Genomic DNA, 20,784 nt, shown 5'->3' with positions numbered 1-20,784 from the left:
TCAGGCTGGACACACTGCTTCCACTAGGGGCGCACGTCTAAAAAAGCAATTCGTTTTTTTTAACCAATCAGGTGTTTTCTTATGTTGTCTCCAGATAAGATAGAGCCCCTCTGAACCTCAGTTAGAGTGCCTGCTGCCTTTGATTGGCTTTGAAGTGAATGGTTGTTGGGCACTGTATTGTTATTGGCTGGTTCTTTAACCAATCACAGCCCTCCTGGGCGCATTTTTTCAGATAGGGTTACCTTCATAGAGTGTTCTAAAGATCCCATCTCTGAGAAGAAACATTGTCCAATCAGAGAAGAGAACTGCTGATATTCACATCCCAGTCCTGGGAGGAAACCAATCAGAAAAGTGAATTGCTTCCTGCTTCATATGTTGTTGTCGTTTGAGTTGAGGGGAGCTTGATAGCTACATTTATACATTTACTCACAACAATTCACAAATAAAGAAACGAAAAATGGCGGAAGGAGGAGAAGAAACAGATATGGATTTACTGGACAATTTGTCAAACTTTTTTCGAGGACGTTTGGACACTTGAGCGAGTCGAGCGACCGTGGTTGTTAATCAGGAAACCTACCGGAGTGTCTGGCAAACACCACCGGAGATTGATTCGGGTAAGAGAAACAACACTCACGCTGTGTGTGCGCATTATGGAATATTACGTTTCAACACAAGATTTTGGGGCAAGACTTGTGCTGTCATTAATCTAGGCTAGTTGTCTTAATGGATGATATTTTTTAATGCTGTTTTGGAAAAACATCAAAGTGTTTGTAGTGTGAAGTGGAGCTTCTCACTCACTGCGTTCTGCGCTCAGCAGTGGGTGGGTGGGTGTGTGTGCGTGCGTGCGTGTGTGCAGACTGCAAGTGTATAACTGTAGTCCCAGAAGCTTGGCTGGTATGTGATGAAGCCTGTTGAATCATGTGTGTATATCAACATATATTTTGCTTGCTTTCGTGTTGCTATGAAAATATGGTTGTTTGTGACTGAGTTTATTGTATTGGGCTCTTCTACTGGTGCAGGCAGCAGCACTCTGTACGGCGCAATATTGTCAGATCGTGGCTACGCGAGGGCGTGTGCATGTGCGCGGGCGTGTGCATGTGCGCGGGCATGTGCACGCGCGTGCATATGCGCAGCAGCCATGGCGAAGGCCCGGGTATTGAACCCACGGTCCGCCACTGTTACTCCGCCCCCTCCCCCCACAACGGCAGATAACCACGCCTACATTTTAGTAATCTTTTCATATTCTCAAGTCTGATAAAACAAATAAAGAGGCGGGGTTTCTTATCCCTTTAAGCATTACATAAGCGTCAATTCATGATGAAGTACAAGGAATTCATCATTACTTTAGTTAAGTATTAGTTAAGGGTGTTACTTAATATATTAATTCATATGAGCCTACATTGGGGGGGGGGGGGGTTTGTAGATCTACTTTTTTCGGTACATTTTATGCCCAGCATGAGTGCTCATATTAGGGGAAGGATCCAGGGCTAGAGGGGAAAATTGGGAGTTGGGAACCAGGCGCAAGGGGCCTTCACCGCTCCACTCGCATCCAACTCTGGGGCCTCGGCCTCGGACCGCAGAGTGGGGGACCACCCCTGGGGACCAACTCCAGGGACCCCTGGTGATATGACTGTGGACTATGGCTCTGGAGAACCAGGCGGCCGCCGCTCCACTCTTATCCGACTTTGGGGTCTCGGCCTGGGACTGCAGAGTGGCACACGCTCAGGGACCCCCCCCAGGGACCCCTGGAGGTATCGCAGAGCTCCGGGGACCCATAGTCGCATAGCCGGAAAAATGACCCCTCCAACGGAGCTTCTCACAGGGGATTCCCGGGGACCACCGCTCCGGGGACCCCCAGGACGGACACAAAGTGGTTTTGCCGCCTAGTGGAGGACCCCTGACCACTGCAGCCCACTAAAAAGGCAGTAACTCAGCCCCTTATACTGGTTGGTCCAACTGTTACTTAATAGTTAGTTAATTGTTAGTTAATAGTTATTTGGACCCCCAAGTAAAGTGACACACCCCTCATTATTAAGTAATGAGGAACTAATAGTTATTTGGACCCCCAAGTAAAGTGACACACCCCTCATTAACTAATGAGGAACTAATGAGGAACTAATACTTACTTGGACCCCCAAGTAAAGTGACACACTCTGCATTAAGTAATGTTGAACGTCATTAACTAATAAATAACCAAGACAACTTTGTTTCTCAATGATATTTATTTTCAAAAAGGAAAAAAAATAAAGTATATAAACAACAATGGCAATGTACAGCACACAATTCTTCTAAAGCAGGCACTGTCCATTTTTTGTACAAATACGGTGCACAAGTAGATACAACGGCACTTAAAAAAAACAGACGGAAGGTGCTGAAGCTTGTACAAAAAGGAAGGAGCAAGACCAGCGCTTACATCAAGGCTAAAGTTGACCATAATACCATTGTAAACCAGGAAGCTATTGCAGAACTAGCCTAATACCTTTACTTTATTACTTGGAATCAATATATTAAATATTACTTGGAATCAATATATTAAATATTACTTTCTCCCCCCACCCACCCCCACCAGCAACAAAAGAAAAAACAACAATAACACAACCAGTTTAGCCAGTTCCTTTTTTAACCGAATAATTTCTTTGAATAATAATCATAATAAGAATCACCAATCACCAAGTAATAAGTAATATTATAATAAAGTATATATTCTTTTCAAAATAATATGGTATGATATTACTGTTTTGGCAGCGGAATCCCTTACTGTACTCATTACTGGTTAAAGTAATATTATAGTAACATATTAGGCTACTAGTAACTAGGGGAACAGGTTTCCATTTCGACAACCCCCCACTTCGAAACCCCCCCACTTCCCCCCCCTCCCACTTCGACCCCCCCCCCATTTCGACCTCGCCTCACCCCCCCACTTCGACCCCCTCCCACTTCGACCCCCCCCCATTTCGACCGCGCCCCACCCCCCCACTTCGACCCCCCCCCCCATTTCGACCACCCCCCCCCCCCCACTCCGACCTGGGGTGTGCAAGCGACCTCCACGGATCCCGCAGTCTCTCTCATTCTCTCTCTCCATCTCCATCTCTCTCTCCCTCTTCTCTTTCTCCATCTCCCTCCCTCTCTCTCTCTCTCTCTCTCTCTCTCTCTCTCTCTCTTTATTATTGCTATTATTATAATTATTATTATAATTGTTATTATGGCGCAGGTTTTGTCCGTGCCTGGTGCGTAATAGGCTACTAATGACTAATTCCTGCTCTCATACTCTCTCTCCATCTCTCTCTCCCTCTTCTCTCTCTCCAGACAATTAAAACATGATTTATATACATTGAATGAATACAGACACTTCACAGATATACAGTACTTAAAATTAGAAAAATCCCTTGAGAATTGACCGAGCAATAAGGCTTTGTGCGTCCACCGAGGCGGCGCCAACACCCAGGCAGCATCGGAGCTTCCTCCGGGGGTCCCCGGGCCCCGCGGACCACCGCCTGTCACCCCGCCGTTCAGTGGGCACCTGGGCCAGCCTGCCAGGCCCACCGGAGCCCCGGGCAGCCCCCTACGCCCTACTGGAGCCACTGACAGCAACGACGCGCCATTCCCCGCATTAATGATTGAATAATATCCTACAGAACAGATGAAATCACGTAGCTGTAATGTAGGCTATATTGCTGGCTTAATTTGTTAATTATCAGGAGCAATAAATATAGTCTATATATGCCTACTTGATTTAACAATAAATAGGCTCAAGAAAGTTGCAAAATTACAATTGGTCACTGTGACATGGCTTATTTATTTCAAATCTAATCAAAGCTTTATATAGGCTATGGCTTTGCGTCGCTCACCGAAAGATCTGCAAACTCGGCAAGCATGTTGTGTAGAGTCTGTATAGACATACACCTCGTTGTGTGCTTGTAGGCCTAAATCGTCTATGTTTCGCTGTTTGGCGACCAATCCCGACCCTCCGCGGGTTCTGGCTGCACGGGGTCTGTCTTGTTATCAATCTTCGGCCAAAAACTGAAGGACATGGAATATAGGCTACTGACAAGGCGCACCTTCGCACGACGCTAATAGGCTCTTATTAATCAGAGTTTCTGATTAATAAGAGGCTATAGCGTCGTGCTCTATCTCCTCTGATTCAGAGGAGATAGAGAAAGGTGTGTGCGTGTGGGGACTGAACTGGACCCTCCTGTCTATAGGCTACTTTCCTGTGCGTCTTTGACCTACTGTACCAACCACAGAAGCCTACCACACACACAGACACACTCCCTGGGTAGGTCTGTTATTGAGCTGGCCATATAACAGTAACGCATTGTACTTTTTCTTGGAGTAGGCTATTTGCTTTATTCAATCATACATGCATTTTGCACCAGTGCTTATTACTGCCTATTTTGCTTAGGCCTATTTAATATGCAATGAATTAATTAAACGGGTATAGGGATTAATGGCATCAATGGACTGTTACTGTATATGGACAGCCTTAAGCGGAGGACTTTATGGCTGCTTTTCAACCAGTGGTCCTTGAGGGGATCCCAGGTGGTCCCCAGCTAAAGAGTTGTGGACCACCTTATATCTGTAACTAAAATGAAACCAAATGGACCCACCCGTTAACTGTAAGCGTAAAATGAATTGACGGTATAGCTGGCACGGAGCGCGCCGCGTCTGTCTGTCTGGAGCGCGACGCGTCTGTCTGTCTGTCTGTCTGTCTGTCTGTCTGTCTGTCTGTCTGTCTGTCTGTCTGTCTGTCTGTCTGTCCGTCCATCACAGCGGCGCTTGCACCCCCCCCCCCCCCCCCCGGTATTTATCTATCCATCCAGAGCGCGCGCGACAGACAGAAAGGCAGGCAGCGCGACAGAGGGCCAGCGCTTGTCTGTCTCTCTCTCTCTCTCTCTCTCTCTCTCTCTCTTTCTCTCTCTCTCTCACAGAATGGAAACGACAGTTACCATACTACCAGACCAGTAACGACTCATCGAGAGAGGGAGAGGTTCATATATAGAGGATACAGCCAAAAGCGACCTGATCATTTAGTTGACAGCGCCATGCAGCCGTTAACTGCTGCTGCTTATTTATTTAGGAAAAGAAACAAATGACAGAAAGAGAGAGAGGGAGAGAGCGATCGATCCACTCCCAGCCAGTGTGCATAAAGTTCAAGTTCATTTAGGCCTACGTGTATATTCGTTTTTCCCGAGGGGCGATTTGGTTGCAGCAATAGGCCTACATAACTAGAGCGCAAATGTGTGCGTGTGTGTGCGTGCGTGTGTGCGTGTGTGTCCAGAAACGTTTTGGAAACGCCACCTTAATTGTCTTCTTGGCTTGCGATCATAAATAGCCTACGAATAACGAAACCACCAGCAAAATATCCTATATCCTTCATCAGATAAATTAAGGGGACTGGGGTAAAGGGATATAAGAAATTGTCCATTTTAGAAGTATTTAAGCATTTTTGTTCGTTTAATGCACTTGTATATGGAGCGATTGGAGCCTATTAGGCTATCTTATAGGCCTATGGGCCGTCAGGCGCACAAATATGGATTGTTTATGTGATGATGATAATGATATAGGCCTAATGCAACAGCGCGACAATAGGTGCATTTACATGACCAATCTGATCTAAATAAAGACAGACAGACAGACAGACAGACAGACAGACAGACAGCGTTGTGCACAACTGTGCGACTTGTCAGTAGCTATATATTCCATGTCCATCAGTTTTGGGCCGACGATATCATTTGATAACAAGACAGACCCCAGCCAAACTGCGAAAAATTGCCGATCTACAAGCTCACAAAGAGGTGTGTCTACAGACTACACAACATGCATGCTTGCGAGTTTGCAGATCTGGTGAGCTACCCAAAGGCATACTTATAAAGCTTTGATTAGATTTGATTAAATAAGCCATGTCACAGTGACCCATTGTAATGTGGCAACTTTTTTGAGCCTATTTATTATTAAATCAAGTAGGCATATATAGACTATATTTATTGCTCCTGATAATTAACAAATTAAGCCAGCAATATAGCCTACATTACAGCTACGTGATTTCATCTGTTCTGTAGGATATTATTCAATCATTAATGCGGGGAATGGCGCGTCGTTGCTGTCAGTGGCTCCAGTAGGGCGTAGGGGGCTGCCCGGGGCTCCGGTGGGCCTGGCAGGCTGGCCCAGGTGCCCACTGAACGGCGGGGTGACAGGCGGTGGTCCGCGGGGCCCGGGGACCCCCGGAGGAAGCTCCGATGCTGCCTGGGTGTTGGCGCCGCCTCGGTGGACGCACAAAGCCTTATTGCTCGGTCAATTCTCAAGAGATTTTTCTAATTTTAAGTACTGTATATCTGTGAAGTGTCTGTATTCATTCAGTGTATATAAATGTTTTAATTGTCCCTCCATCAAACCATCAAGCTTGAAGTAGGCCTACAGAAATAATACTAGCCCGTTACAAGATTGCGTTGAGAGAGAGAGAGAGAGAGAGAGAGAGAGAGAGAGAGAGAGAGAAAGAAAGAAAGAAAGAAAGAAAGAGAGAGAGATGGGGGGAGATGCACATAAACTCATTCCTTTTTTTTTTCTTCTTCCACCCCTATGAACTGCCGCTCTACGCACAGCTGAATCGTTCGCTTATAGAAGCAGCGGCTGCGCATTGCTTTTGCAAAAATAGAAGGGCTTTCCTAGGGTCGGAGTGGTGATGTCTATAGCAAAACGGGGACACCCTGCCTTTCCGACAGGTTTATTCGAAATGGCGTTGTTTCTAAATCGAGACGTTTAGGGTCGTAAAGGCGATGTGCATAGAAAAGAGGGAGCACCCCGCCATTTCGACCCATAGAAGTCAATGGTCGGAGTGGCAGGGCGTCGGTATGGCGGGGTGTAACCAACATTACTGCCCAACTTTGAAAATTAGGAATTAAGAAGCACTTTCAAAGGTAGTCTTTTTCAGTTTGCCCAACTCTGCTACACTGTGCTAAAGAACCACATGTCAGTGCTATTAAGGATCTGAAAAAGAGCTTCTTGATATAAACAAGATTTAATTTTTCTTGATTTCACATTGTTTGACATGGATAGGGGCAAGGGTGGCGGAGATATGAGTAGGGCAAAAGTGTGACATGATGTGACGGACAGAATGACTCACTGACGGCCGGTGGAGGTTTTGATAGTAACAGAGACCTGGCGGTCGCAAAAATACAACAACTTGAGTATTTAAAGAAAAAAGAAAAAGCCGGCAAAAAAGAAAACTGTATTTCCCAAAGTTTTAGGTTTTGATCGATCTAAATGGGGCCCTTTAATTCTGTATCTGACATTGTTCGGATTGTTTTTTGTCCTACTACACAGTCCGTGAGGGAGGAGGGGAATCAACGTTGCACCATCAGTGTTCCCTGGGTTAGCTCACCACCCAGTATGCACTGTTTATCTATAGATCTGGGGAAGTTTGTTGGGTCGTGGGAATGGAGAATGTGGACCCTCAAATACACCTGGGCTCCTCAGTGAATGGGAAGGGATGTCCTTTTCTCCATGTGAAGCACTCCAGGGGATGATGGTAGCTGGAATCTTCACCACCTAATAATTAAACCCAAAATACACACTTAGACAAATGACATGTTCCTCCAATAACAAAACAATAAAATAATCATTGTTTCAGAAATAAATCCTGCCAACTTTTTGGCTATTACATCTATAAACATAACCAGTAGTTTGTTAAATCAACCCAACAGTTACACATTGTCTAACTCACTGATAATTAAAGGATTCAATGACACAGACTACAAGTCACCTAGCATTAAGAATAAGGATGATTCGAATTGGCAGATCCAGCATGTTTTGACAGGAAACAGGAAGAGTAGAGTACTACTGGGATGGACCTAAAAGGCTCTTTGAGATCTCGTACTCGCGCCTGGTGTAATTCCATATCCTATCATCCTCGGTTGTTCCTGTGAGCCCCGAGCTGCATTATGGGAGAGTCAACATGGCGCTGGTCAGAAGGACATGTAGTTCTTTTAACTAGCGCGATTTGCAGAAGGACAGATCAAGGAATTGCCCACCCTACAGTAGCCTACTCAACATGAGAACAATAATCATGGGCGTTGATGTTTCTCTATTCAATGGGGTGCCTACATTTGCATTTCTAAGGGAGTGAGGTGAAAATCGATCGGCCAGGTAGCAGGAATGTGGATGAGTGTGATGACTCAGATGAGCACTTATATCAATGTCCACAAACATGCATGTGCAATAACAATAATGATATGAATTCCCCAGTAGGCCTATCCAGCAAATATAAACATTAGTGCACAACCTGAAACTATACCTTTTCCTTTGTAAATGTCTCCTATTTCAATGTATTACTATTATTTATTTTTCCCCTGTTATTTTATTTTTGTGACTGCTTTTTTATTTGTCCCCTTTTGTTACTGACAATTCTGTTCTTTTCGTCTCTTTCAATGTTATATGAGTACAAGTACAAGTACAAGTGGCTCCTGTGTAAATTAGCCTAAAAGCTTAAGTTACAATGATATCCTTTTAGTTGGCCTTGTACCAGTGATTTGTACTGTCATGAACTGTACTGTTTCCTATGCAACCTTCTAATACATTCTTCAATCAATCAATCAAACCAAATATGAACCCCAGCTATGCATATTCTGGGGGGGGGGGGGGGAATAAGCAAAAATAGCCAATCTACAAGCTCACAACGTGACGCTCTGCGTTGCGTTGTGAGCTTGTAGATTGGCTATTTTTTGTAAAGATTTATATAAACAAAGCAGGCAAAGACATGTGGGTGATTATGTGTAACTGGAGACAGAGTTAATAAAAATATATATTTGTATATCATTCTGCTGTTCTTCCTAATATGTTCACATAAGCTATTCAGTGGGGAGAAAGAGTGGAAATTGGTCTAGCAATTCAACAAAAATAAGGATGTTTACATTTATTGAAACACTCATGCATGTCTCTGGCCGTTTGTTTTGAATTAGTTTCCATACATTCCCTCTGTATTTGGAGAGCTGGGTGACTGAAAGAAAACTACAAGGTAAAAACCAGCTCCGCAGGACGTTCTGTCCCATTGGATCACTGCCGGGTGATAGTAGAGCAGTGCTGAACCATGAACCCCCGGCGCGTGGCCGGAAACGACCGACGGGAAACGCCGTTCGAGCGTCCCCGGTGGAGCGCGATACGTCATGTCCGTATTTTCCCTTAACATGGGAGTGGACGGGGGTTAGGAGCCGAAGAGCCGACTGTGTGACCGTACCCTTAGGGTGGCAATTGTTGAACTGTGGCCGGATTGGTGGGTTTCACCAGTATGGGGTGTCGGCCAGGACACAGGACTTGTGTGTAGATTTGACTGGAGTTCCAAAACAGCACAGGTACATGGGCACACGGCCAGTGGTGGAAAAAGTACTTGCATATTTTAAAGTAAAAGTATTAATATTTCATTATAGAAATACTTACAAGTAAAAGTCCAGAATTCAAAATGTACTTGGGTAAAAGTATGAAAGTATTGGTATCAAAATGTACTTCAAAAGTAAAAAAAATAAAATGTTTGAAAATAGCAGATCTACAAGCTCACAACTTGTCGCGATGCGGCGCGTTGTGAGCTTGTAGAGATCGGCTATTTTCAAACAGCTAAGGTATAAAATAGGGCTAAATTGTATGTTGTATGTTTTGTTATTATACATTTTATCTGCAAAGTACTTAGTAACTAAAGTTTTCAAATACATGTAGTGGAGTAAAAGCACAAAATTTAGATCTGAGATGTAGTGGGAGTAGAAGTAAAAGTACGGAAAATTGGAAATACTCAAGTAAAGTACATACTTAGTTACATTACTTAAGTAAATGCACTTAGTTACTTTACAACACTGCACATGGCACAGTAACATTGGTGTGGTCTAAACAGGAAATAATAATGTCAATAAAAGGTACAAAACAAAGACAGGAATAATATTCTATACGAATGAATGAAATGAATGAATGAAACAACTACCAACTGATATCAAATGCTCACAGTATTAGTGTAGGCTAGGAAATGGCATAGCTCACAAACATTTCCTTCAATAGGCCAGTCATATGATGCCGCGAAAGAGGCAAAATTGTTATAAATCTAATTCCACTTCCAAGGCACTCTAAAAGGTCCCTAGAAACACCTCCCTTAGGGTTCGCACTGTACTCGATGGAGAAAGTGGTTTTCTGGGCCACGCCCACCTGGAGCGTGGGAAAATTCGTAACTTTCCACAGGAATGGAGTAGAAAGGCAAATGAGGGCACCAAAATGTGTGCAATCGTCACATTAGTGGGGGTAGAGCACATAATTGAGTCGATATCACGAAAGCTAATTGAATTAATTCGGCCATGCCCATCTGGAGCGTGGGAAAATTGTGAAATATCTGTAAGATGTTTCCTACGAGTACAAATGAGTGCAGCAAATGGTTTAAAAACCCCTAGCAGTCGCTGGTCGATTATTTATGGGATACATGAACCCTCTAGTGATCGATAGTTGGCCCATTTAATTAATTAATTGGCTAATTAGGCCGATTTTTACGTTGCGCAACATAAATCTTGCAATTTTCGTTTCAGAATCGGGGAATGTTCACAGGGCCAGATTAGGAAAACGGGTAGGGGGTATTGGAGCAATAAACTCGCTGCATTCATAAATTAAATAAATTCAAGTTTACAGCCTGTAGTACAGATTGAGTTTTATTAGTATATAATAGGTAAGTTACACTCTATCATTGTATCAGTCCGCACATCAGTCACGCTCTTCATCCGAGCTCTCACTATGTGCATCATCAAACACCTCATCATCTGCATCATCATTGTTCTCAGAGTTCTTGGGGTTCTCACAGGTCTCCCCACAGCTACACTTGTCAGTACAGGCTAGTCCATCAGCAACACATCTACAGATCCGGTTTCTGCAGGCTGACGTGCATCCACACTTCTTCACCTCCATTAAGAAGGGTGGTGCAGGCTCCTGACCCATCGGTATGGGCTCCAGAATACCGTCAACCTTTTTCCACCCGTACGACTCAGGCCTCAGGGAGTTTCCACTCCACTCTTGGATTTGGAGGTAGGACCTTTGAGCGTGCAGCCCCACTGCATCAGCAGTTGGAGGGAGACGATCCAGGGTTACCTTTCTCTTCCTCTTCTTGTCATTGCAGAGATCCATGAATATCTGCGCTCTTTCCCCGTTCAGGTCGGTATCACAGCCATACATCGCGGCCACCAGCCTTATACCAGCCGCGTGTATATCGGGGATGGTGGCTTTTTTATCCCTGAAGACTGCCAGATCCCTGGAAAAATGGTCCCAATTCTTCGTCAGAGCGGTGTAGGATGGGTGATAGAAGAATGCTGAGGTGCAGTCGCACCCAAAGAACCCATGGAGTACGAGTAAGTTCTGCCTGACCACCGAAGGCTCGATCTTGAATTGGAATGACTCGACATTGTACAGTTTTCCTCCCCTTTTCAGGTACAGGCCCGTGGTTTGAGACTCGGCCAGGCACATCACCAACACATCAGTGTCATCAGCTTTGAGGAGTACGGGTTTGTGGAGTTTGAGTGTCTCCAACGCGGTCTCGACGATAGGCCTGTCTGCGTCACCAGTGCACTTCTTAGCAGTTAGCCTGGGCTTTGCATTGATCTTATCACTCAGGAGGTTGATGAACCCCTGCTTGTTGCTCGGGTTTGTCAGAAACACCGTTGCTTCAAGATCAAGTACAGTCCCGTCTTGGACTACGAAATCAAGGGTCTTAGTGGGGTTCCTCTGACGCTGAATGTATCCTTTCGGTGTCTCCTCTTCGTACCAGTCGAACACGACGATGATTTCCTGAGAGTCTCTAGTTTGTCGGGTGAGGTGAGAGACGTACTCATTTGCAATGCCACCCAGCGTCTTTCCCCGTGTCCAAAGGCTGGTGAGGTTCTGGATTAACATCCCTCCGTCGTAGACGATCACGGGGTTGGGGTTAGTGAGGGTGGCTTCTTCGACAATTGAACCCTTGCCCCAGGTGTCACAGAGGTAGTTGGAGAACTTGTTCTTCCCACTCGGTCTCATCAGGCCATCGGCGTTGAAAAGAGCAGGCGGATAGTCGGCCATTTCATAGTTGAAGGCTTCCAGAGCAGACTCTTTGTTGATCATGAGTCTCTGAAGAGCCAGCTCTGTGTCGAATCGAGTCTCCTTCTTTCCATCAGCCGTGGCTCTGATGCGAGGTTTTGACGGCATCTGTATGGCACACTCCTTCTTCTTCCATTTAAACTGCCCATCAACAGCGATGCCGTTCATGCGTTCCAGGATCTTAGTGCCGACTTCCACAGCTTTGTGAACGTTCACAGACTCAGGAGCCACGTACCCCGAGCCAATGTTGATCACTTTGGGGAACTGTGACACTGACTCTCGTCTCAGGACGCACCTTGCCTCAAAGAACTCGACCGTGATTATTTCTCACCTGTAATTTTCCAATGTAGTGTCTCCTCAAAGGAATTGGGGCCGTCAGTTTCAACTTTGCTGGCAAGATCTTTATACCTCGGATGAACCCAATCAACACGCTGAAAGAAAGAGAGGAATTAAAATGTTGTTCCATTGCATGAGTAACCCAAATCCCACAGTCACGAGCAACCCACAGTCATGAGCAACCCACCTTCTCTCGATCAGATAGACCTTGATCGGCTTCGTTAAACATTTTCAAGGTCCTCTCACAGTATAGACAGTCCATTCGTATGTGAAACTCGTGTCTATGGCTAGTCCGTGGTTTCACCTCCTCAGATTTCTTCTTCAACTCTCGTATTTTCTTGCTCCGACAGCTGTTGTGGTAACCCACTCCAGCATGTATCTCTGGCGGCAAGGTGTTGGACCCTTCCACGGCAGCATTTACCATGGTTTGGAGTCCATTGGCCGAGAGGATTTTCAACGCCTCAGGTTTCTCCCCGTGACAGATACAACAGCGATTGTCCATCATGACTAGAAGCTAAAAAGAAAGTTACAAGAATGTTCAACGATCACTACGAAACAAAAATTGCATTACTTTTGTAACATCTTACTGATATTTCACAATTTTCCCACGCTCCAGATGGGCGTGGCCCAATTAATTTAATTATCTTTCGAGATATCGACTCAATTATGTGCTCTACCCCCACTAATGCGACGATTGCACACATTTTGGTGCCCTCATTTGCCTTTCTACTCCCTTCCTGGGCAAAGTTACGAATTTGGCCCAGAAAACCACTTTCTCCATCGAGTACAGTGCGAACCCTAAGGGAGGTGTTTCTAGGGACCTTTTAGAGTGCCTTGGAAGTGGAATTACATTTATAACTATTTTGCCGATTCCCAGTCCATAATCGACATCATATGACTGGCCTAAAATACAACCAAGGTATAAATTCCTCCTGTCAGCTAACCTTTAATAGTCAGGGGATATCTTTAGAAATAGTGTCAAATCCTGGAATAAATTCCTTACCAAAAAAGATCTTCACCAATGTGTTTGTAAAGGTGTAGTAACACATCTCACAAAGACTGAAATTCAGTTTCCCTAGGAAAATCTTTGACAGCTAGGGTAATTCTGGGTCTCATTCACTCACTATACATTATATACTCGCCCCCCTAGTGGCGAAAAAAAAAAGAACCTCTGGGAACTCAGATTGTACATTATACTATAGGGAAACAATCACTCCCAAAAAATATGCTTTAAGTGGGATGTGAGGGGTCTAACTATGTGTTTTTAATTATTCTGAATACATTGCAAGCATTTGTTTTGCACCAAAAACATTCCTTGGGCTAGAAATGGACCCCCATACCACTGTGAAAAGTGATGACTCATCACTAAACCATCATTTTATGGGCTGTTTTTAGCCCAATTAATGTTTTTTTGTGCAAAACAAATGCTTTAGTTGCAATGGATACATTTTTTACAAGTTGTTTAAAATGACTATCTATGTACATAGAAGGGGAAACGTTGAAAAAACAAACAAACAGGGTGTCTTACAGGTTTCTGCAAAGGTTAAAATTACCTGGCTCTATTATTGCCACCCTAAGTGGCCAATCAGTGAGCCTCTGTGCCTTTTAGGTCCATCCCAGTAGTATTCTACTTCCTGTTCTATATAACCAGACAACTTCCGGTTTCCTGTCAAAACACATGCTGCATTTCATGTGCATGTGCTGACATACAGAGAGAAGCACAATCCTTTGCAATCCGCTTGGTAAGACTAAAAAATAATCTTCCAATTTCTATCATCCACATTGTTAATGTTGTTAGACAACTCCTGATGTGTATATTGTCTCATTTTTAACTTTTTAGAGCAATGTGTGACCGGGTGTTGCAGATCACTAACCTGCAAATCACCAAGTGATTTGCAGTCTGTGCCATTGAATCCTTTGATCAGCGGTGAGTTAGACAATGTGTAACTGTTGGGTTGATTTAACAAACTGATTATTATGTTTATGGATGTATTAGCCACAAAGTTGGCAGGATTTATTTTGTTACATGCTGAAACATTGTTTTGTTACTGGAGGAACATTCATTAGTATTTTGGGTCTAGTATTTTGGGTCTAGTGATTGAAGAGGTAATTTTTAGCTCTCACCTGTTGGCACCCAGGGAGAGATATTAAACCTGTTTGAGCCATTAATGCCTCCAAGTTACTGCACAATAACACTCTTTTGGACAAATTATGGTGCACAATATACAATTTACCTAATTTCATTGTAAAATATAGCTGCAAGCAGCGATAAAGTGGCCAAGGCAGAAAAAGCAGGAAAGCAAAAAAGCATCAAGGGAAAGCAAAGAAGAAATCAAAGAAAAACTAGAAGCAGTGTTCTTCCGAACAGGTCTCCGGCAGGTCAGGTGTTTTTTTTGGCCTAGTGGTGACTATAATAGGCCAAAGTCAAAAGGGTACCACGAGTTCTAGGCCTTTCGCGGCAATCGGACGCTGCATGCTGGATTTGAAGCATTTTATTCCAAAAATGTGTTTTGCAAAAATGTACCCGCTGGTGGCGCTATAACAGGCCAATGTGAGAAGGGTGGCATCTGTTCCTTGGCCTAGTGGGAATGTGTGTGCAAAATCTCACACACATAGCAGGCTGCTTGAGACATTTTGTTCAAAAAGGAGCAATCCTGCAAACCTTGGAATTCAATGTTAGTCAATTAGATAGAATATGATATCTGAACAAATCTGTCATGATCACATCACTGTAGAGATACTGTGTACTGATTTGTGTGATTTTCGGATAAAATTTGAAGGAGTAATATCGAAGAATGTGTTTTACATACTGTAAGTCGGCCTTCTTGTGGCGCTATAAATGGCAGATGTGAAAAATGCATGGCACAGGTTTTTCCTTGGGAAGTGTGCATACAAAGTTTTACACTAATCGGTGGTTATAGGTAAAAGCACAAATTGGCCTTTACACAACATGTATGCAAAAGACTGTAGGCCTATATGCAACAGACATAAAAAAACTGTGATACTATGCACCTGGACAGTTTGATGATGTACATTGTAAGCCTTGCTGAGCTATGAAGAACATATGAATCGGACGAGCCATGAATCTCATAGGGCAGGAGCCAATCTCCTGTTTCTGTAGCGTAAGGCAGCTTGATGGACAAGTACACCCCCTGGACATGACGCTAGTATGTCGCAGGGAGTTACCCCCAATCCAACCGTTGATGCTGAGTTTCAAGCAGGGAGGCACTTGGGTACCATTTTTTAGAATCTTTGGTATGACCCGACCCGGGTTTGAACCCGGATCTCCCAGTCTCAGGGCAGACACTCAAACCACTAGGCCACTGAGCTGGCACATGATATCATTGCAATCCTTGGAAATCACAACATAGGTGTAGACATGACAGTTTGTATTATAATGCTTGTTTCAGGAGTTATGATGCAAAATACATTATTTAGTAATGGCGGATATTAAAATACGCACCAAGGGGGGTTGGGGGACATTTTTAGGAAGGCTACCAAATGTCATGATTTTATGCTTATATAAACCCCAGGCAGGATTCGATCTAGCGACCTTCTGCATGAAAGGCATATGCTCTGACCACTACACTAGGCAGCCACAGGATTTGTTGAACATGTTTGTTTAAAAAAAAAAAAAAGTTCTATGTAGGCTGAGTGCCTTGATTTTATTGATTTCTTTTTTATATTTTGGAGGCTTGGGGTGAAATCAATCTGAGTAAATGTAATCTGAGTATTTCTGACATTTTCGAGTGATCATATTTTCTTTCACTCTAAACAGAAAAATAACGGTAGAGAAGGGCTCATTTTAAACATGAACGTGATCTGGAGTTAGATCAGACGTGTCAACATTAAAGAGTTTGACATACGCAATTGCCATGGGCATCCAGGATGTTAACATCAACTCAGCCCGACGTGGGGTTTGAACTCTCAACCACCCGTATATCAGGCACAGGCACTGACCACTACACTACTGCAGTCACACATAATGGTCCTGTCATTTAAGAAAAAAAAAGTTTCATGTAATGTACTTGACGCCTTCTTTCAAAATGATATAGCACCCCCCTTTGGCCAATTGGGGTAAGATTGGTTTCAGTGATATTTGGACTAACCCTCTACAGTAGTTCATCATGAAAATTTTACTTTGCATGTATGTTTTAGAGGCAGAAGAATAATTTGCATAAAACTTGCAATATTGATTGAATTATTAAAAAAGCATGTTTCAATTTTTAAAAAATCCGATCTGACAGATCTTTAGATATTGGTCCAAAGTTAATGTAAAAAAAGGAATAAAAGCGGGTTTAAGCGTTTTACAAACTGCTCAAAATGGCGGAAAATCAAAGGGCGGAGCTTACTTAACAAAGACACAGATGTCTTCTGCTTGAGTCAAGGCACGCGTGTAAGCAAGTTGCATGTCTTCAAACGAAACGAGGCATGACTTATGCCCCTTTAAAGTTTGAGTTTTCAAACGCTTCGTATAGCGCCCCCCTTTGGCCAATTGGAGTAAGATTGCTTTCAGTGATATTTGGACTAACCCTCATATTTGCCAAATGCCATGAACGTGTCACTTTGCATGTATGATTTAGAGGCAGAAGAATAATTTGCATGAAACCGCAATATACAGTGAATTATTAAAAAATAACGTTTCGCTTAAAAATGAATCCGCCGAGACATATCTAACCATATTGGTCCAAAGTTCATGTAAAAAAAGTTTCGCGCACGTTAAGCGAAAATCCCAGAAGGAGATAGATTTTGACAGTTTTTCTTATAATTCAAAATTGTGGGAGAAGTAAAGGTCAGAGGTCAAAAGTCAGAGCGTAAAAGTTGTTCGGCATGAGGAGACGCATAAGTGTATACAGGTTTCATGGCTGTACCTGAAACAGAGCATGAGCTTTACCTGTTCAAAGTTGGCATTTTTCAAAGGCTTCCTACAGCGCCACCCTTTTGCCGATTGTTGCGAGCTTCGCGTTTTAGCCGTTTGGCATAGTCCTCTGCCATACTGCTGAGTTTCGTAAAAAGCAACTGCACGGTCTAGCCGCTAGAGAAAAAGTGGCGGAAGAATAATAATAATAGTGATGAAGTCCAATATCAATGAGTGGCCTTGGCCACTAATTAAAGAAGAATTTCATAGAATTGGATTTTTGGTTAAAAAGAACAGTTCATTGATTATTTGAATATATTTTAAAGAAAATAAGTGCTTTGATCACTTGATTTTCAGTGTACTTTGACAGTACTCGATTAAAACAAAAGAAGACCTAATTAAGCCAATTAATGCAAGTTAAAAGGTGTTAATTCATGCCAATTCAGAGATTTTATAACGTGGATTAAATGGTGTGTGTGTGTGTGTGTGTGTGTGTGTGTGTGTGTGTGTGTGTGTGTGTGTGTGTGTGTGTGTGTGTGTGTGTGTGTGTGTGTGTGTGTGAATAACACATGCTATTGGGTCCTGTCTGATCTACTTTAGGTCAGGTTTAATTATTGGGTGATGAAGATTCCAACCACCATCATCCCCTGGAGTGCTTTATGTGGAGAAGAGGACAGCGCCCTTCTCATTCACTGAGGAGCCCAGGTGTATGTGAGGGTCCACATTCTCCATTCCCCACGACCCAACAACGTTCCCCAGATCTATAGATTCCCAGTGCATACTGGGTGGTGAGCTAACCCAGGGAACACTGATGGTACAACGTTGATTCCCCTCCTCCTCACGGACTGTGTAGTAGGACAAAAAATAATCAGAACAATGTAAGATACAGAATTAAAGGGCCCCAACTAGATCGATCAAAACCTAAATCTTTGGGAAAGACAGTTTTCTTTTTTGCCGTCTTTTTCTTTTCTTTTATTTAAAGCTATACTGTGTAAGTTGCTCAACTAGTGGTCAGTAGCTGTACAGCAAACCGCGGTCGCGTCTGCTTTTTTCGTCCGTTTTCGCCGCGGACCGGGCCTTCAGACCGCCAGGTATCAGTTACTATCAAAACCTCCACCGGCTGTCAGTCGGTCAGTCTGTCCATCATGTCACACTTTTGCCCTACTCATATCTCCGCCACCCTTGCCCCTATCCATGCCAAACTTTGCACACACACTCCTTGGCATTTCTCACATGGCCCTCTTTTAGTGCCACCATGAGGCTGATTCTTGCAAAACACATTTTTGGACACCTACAGATTTTGCCCTAAAATCACACAAAGCGGTACACAGTATCTCTTAAGTGATGTCATCAACATACATGGATCTGTCCCATTTCCCATATTCCCTTCCTGATTGGCTACTATTGCCTTCTAAAGTTTGTGTATGCGACCTGATGGTCGATTATCTCCCGATTAGGGAGTCTTACTGGTTTCTATGTTGGTTGTAATAAGTGATCCCTCAATAATCTGAATTCACTGTTATCTGTGTCATTACTGGTATGCAACAATGTCTCTTAAAAACACTAGAATTCTTCTGATACTAGTCCAGTTATTGACGCACGCACAACTACCTTTTGAAGTACCGTTGTATCTACTTGTGCACAGTATTTGTACAAAAAAAAATGGACAGTGCCTATTTTAGAAGAATTGTGTGCTGTACATTGCCATGGTGGTTCATATACTTTTTTTTTTCCTTTTTGAAAATAAATATTGAGAAAAGTTGTATTCGTTATTTATTAGTTAATGACTTTCAACATTACTTAATAACGCAGAGTGTGTCACTTTACTTGAGGGTCCAAGTAAGTATTAGTTCCTCATTAGTTCCTCATTAGTTAATAATGAGGGGTGTGTCACTTTACTTGGGGGTCCAAATAACTATTAACTAACTATTAACTAACTATTAACTAACTATTAACTAACTATTAAGTAACAGTTGGACCAACCAGTATCAGGGGCTGAGTTACGGCCTTTTTAGCAGGCTGCAGTGGTCGGGGGTCCTCCACTAGGCGGCACAACCACTTTGTGTCCGTCCTGGGGGTCCCCGGAGCGGTGGTCCCCGGGAATCCCCCGTGAGAAGCTCCATTGGAGAGGTCATTTTTCTGGATATGCAGGAGGTGGTGCCGCCAGGGGGTCCCCGGAGCTCTGCGATACCTCCAGGGGTCCCTGGAGGGGGTCCCTGAGCGTGTGCCACTCTGCAGTCCCAGGCCGAGGCCCCAAAGTCGGATAGGAGCGGAGCGGCGGCCGCCTGGTTCTCCAGAGCCATAGTCCACAGTCATATCGCCAGGGGTCCCTGGAGGTGGTCCCCGTGGGTGGTCCCCCACTCTGCAGTCCGAGGCCCCAGAGTCGGATGCGAGTGGAGCGGTGAAGGCCCCTTGCGCCGGTTCCCAAGTCCCAATTTCCCCCTCTAGCCCTGGATCCTTGGTATCCTTCCCCTAATATGAGCACTCGTGCTGGGCATAAAATTTACCAAAAAAAGTAGATCTACAAACCCCCCCTATGTAGGCTCATATGAATTAATATATTAAGTAACACCCTTAACTAATAGTGTTACTAAAGCAGTAAGTAATGATGAATTCCTTGTACTTCATCATGAATTGAAGCTTAATAAATGCTTAAGTAATGCGTAAGTAATGCAATAGTAATAGTTAACTAATGTATTAGTTAAGTATTACTTACTAGTTTTTTTTTGGAGGTTATTATAAAGTGTTACCCCGTCGGTTCCACTTGTCATTCAGAAAGGGCATGTTCTGCTTCTTATCTGTTACGTTTGTTATCACAGCGCGTGTATGCGTGTGTGCACACGCAGGACCAGTGTTACAGTGGGAAACCAAAGACTATATTTGAGAACCACACACCCGGTCAATGAGCTTGTTCATCTCATGAAGAACTCGTCCCTTTAAATGACTGATTAGTGACAATTAAAAATACGTTTTCCCTACTGCTGACTTATAGTGATGAGCTGTAATCCTACACCACTGGCTCAAATTACATACTGTAAAATGAACCCATTATGACCTGGAATTATTGTATACTTTAGCTATTGAAAAAAATAGCAGATCTACAAGCTGTGCCACGCTGCAAGCTTGTAGATCTGCTACATTTCGTGAAAATCTTTAAATATATGTATTTGTAACAAAGATTTTGTTTCTGGGGGGTTCCCTGGAACTAAATATTTCGAGATGGGGGTCCATGGCCAAATACATTTTGGGGGTCCTTGACATGAAAAAGATCACCACTGACATAGATAAACGTGTTTTTCTAAAATCTTCGAAAAAGGATTCAGAAGACATTTATAGAATCGGGTAAAAAACAAAAATAGCAGACAAGCTTGCAGCGTGGCACTCGGTGCCACGTTGTGAGCATATATATCTGCTTTTCTTTATAGGTTAAGCTTAAAATAATGTGTAATAATGTGTTCCAGGTCAAAATGGGTTTAAAGAAAAGTTAAATTCCCAGAATAACTTCACTA

Source organism: Nannobrachium achirus, assembly GCF_963921795.1.
Source record: "Nannobrachium achirus genome assembly, chromosome: 5".
NCBI lineage: Eukaryota > Metazoa > Chordata > Actinopteri > Myctophiformes > Myctophidae > Nannobrachium > Nannobrachium achirus.
Note: the sequence above shows the minus strand (reverse complement) of the source record.